The 2,400-nt window shown below is 60.1% G+C and overlaps 1 non-coding gene across 1 annotated transcript; it reads left to right on the top strand.

The window, feature by feature from the left end:
* The first annotated feature begins 609 nt into the window (after positions 1-609).
* Positions 610-681, top strand: TRNAD-GUC (transfer RNA aspartic acid (anticodon GUC)). The gene has a single exon. It is a non-coding gene; the product is annotated as a tRNA-Asp (tRNA).
* Positions 682-2,400: the final 1,719 nt, after the last annotated feature.

Here is a 2,400-nt window from a genome sequence, read left to right as displayed (position 1 = left end):
CTGGGCACCCTGTCCCTTGATCCGGATGGGTATCTATGGGGATGCTGGGTCCAGTTCTCCATGTTTGACAGACATCAGTCACCAGCTGACACTGGGAGGGGTGGGGAGGGAGGTGAAGCCCTGTCCCCGTCCCCCTCAAAGAGCTGTGTCAATCCGGGCTAGGGTGGTCCCCTAACTCCTCCACGGCTAGGTCAGCTTGGCCCAAATCTGAACCAAGGGTGTCGCCTGGTGGCCATGCATGTTATCTGCACCCATCAGGTTAGGGGGTGGGGTGTGTGCAGGGGATGGTGGGCAGCCCAGTGGCCCTGTCTGAATAGAAGGGCAGAGAGGACAGGCCAAAGTCAACACACAGAACCCAGAGACGGGAAGCCAAGGTCCAGTAGCAAGGACCCAGACCCAGAATTCAGAGCCTGGAATCCCAATCCCAGAATCCAAAACCAGATCTCAGAATCCAGAATCTGAATCTAGATCCCAGATACCAAGATCTAGAATCCAGATCCAAGAACTCAGGACCCAGAATCTAAAATCCAGGTCCAAGTGCCCACAATCCAGAATCCAAAAATCTAGATCCTATCCTCCAGAATCTAGAATCAAGGACCCAGCGGGAATTCCTTGGCAGTCCAGTGGTTAGGACTTGGCGCTGTCACTGCCAGGGCCCGGGTTCGATCCCTGGTCAGGGAATTAAAAATCCCACAGGCCACGTGACGTGGCCAAAAAAAAAAAAAAGTAGAAATCAAGAACCCAGAATCCAGATCCAAGAACCCAGAGCCCTCCTCAGAGCCAGCTCCCTGCATTCCCCAAGTCCCCCACATTAGAGCCCTGCCAGCAGGGGTTGGTGAGGACAGGAACAAAGTGAAGGGGCAGGAGAGGAGCCCTGCAGTGACCACACAGAGCCTCTCCCAGCTGCTGCCCCTGTTCATTCACAAACACACACATACACTTCGGCAGGACTTATACACAGACCCACACACCCAAACATACAGCCTGTGACCATCAGGTGTACAGCACCACACACCCTCAGATACACATACACAATCACATACACACACACACACACACACACACCATCATGCATTCACCCGGACACACATCGTCACCCAAAGACACCTGGAACTGCCATACGCTCCTCTCCCAGCACATGAGCACATGCCCATCTGTGTACCCACATGATCTCAGAGCTGCCCCCCAGCCCTGGCCATCCCACCAAGCTCAGACACACAACCACCATGCCCAGAACACACAAAAACCCATGACTCCCAGCCCTGCGCGCAGATACACTCGCTCACAGAATTGTGGAGGCTGGCACACGCACACACAGACACACACACACACATACACGAACTCTCCCAGGCACAGAGAAGTCCCGTGCCTTGGCAGCCATGCAGCCCTTGGGAACGGGACCCCCGGGACGGGGCTCACCGCGCACCCCCATGCCCACCCCAGCTCCGCACCCCCCCCCGCCTGGCCGGCTGGCGGGCTTTAATACAGATGCCAAACTCGTAATTGTAACTGAGGGTGACAGGGTCACCTTGAGCCCCAGATGCTCGCGCGGTGACAGATGGCGTTGGCAAACCTGATTATCGGCCCCTGTGCCAGCGCCTGTGGCACCTGCATTCCCCGCCCCTCCCCCGCTCCCCCAGCACTCATTACCCACCCATTACTGGGCCTGGGGGGTGGGGGTGGGGGCCGGCTGGCATTGCCCGGGAGGGGGCAGGGACTCCGGGGGCCCCCCTGGCACCAAGGTTCCCAGCTGGCTCCCCGGCTGGCAGGAGGTGGGCACAGCTGAAAGGGGGGAAAGCAGGCGCCTCATGCCTGCCAGAGAGAGGGGTGCTCGCGGTGCCAGGGCTGAGCTGCCTACTCGGACACTGCTTGGGGTTGGCACAGAACCCTGGAGGGAGGAGGGAGAGTATGTCCCCGACTCTGTGGGCCCCTGGTGATCACCCCCCACTTCAGGGCTCTTGGAGCAGGGCCTTGGGAGCTGCCTGCCTGGCCTGTTCCCACCCCTCTGTGCAGGCCTGTGAGGTCAGAGGTCACAGGCTCCCACGCCCCACTGGCCCATCTGTTTCCTCGGGTCCCCTCCTCCTGCTCCCCTCACCTGGGGCCTTCCTTCCTGAGGCAGGAAGAAGGCTGAGGGGGGCCTGGCCAGCCCCCGCCCTGCACTCCGGGGGGCATTTGGAGGCAACCCTGACAGCGCCACATGTCCCCGCGTCTGTGCCAGACGGGCCCATCTGCTAGGGCCCTGGTTCCAGCCGCCCAAAGCCAGGCTGCCCTCGTCCACTGCAGACCCTGAGCCCAGCTGAGGAAGGAGTACCCCTGATGCCCACGCTCCAGCACAGGGCCACCCACTCCCAGGAGACCCCAACTGGAGAAATGCACACACACACACGTACACACACACAA

This window comes from Eschrichtius robustus, chromosome 2 (assembly GCF_028021215.1).
Source record: "Eschrichtius robustus isolate mEscRob2 chromosome 2, mEscRob2.pri, whole genome shotgun sequence".
NCBI classification, from domain to species: domain Eukaryota; kingdom Metazoa; phylum Chordata; class Mammalia; order Artiodactyla; family Eschrichtiidae; genus Eschrichtius; species Eschrichtius robustus.
This window is presented reverse-complemented; position numbering and strand designations above follow the sequence as displayed.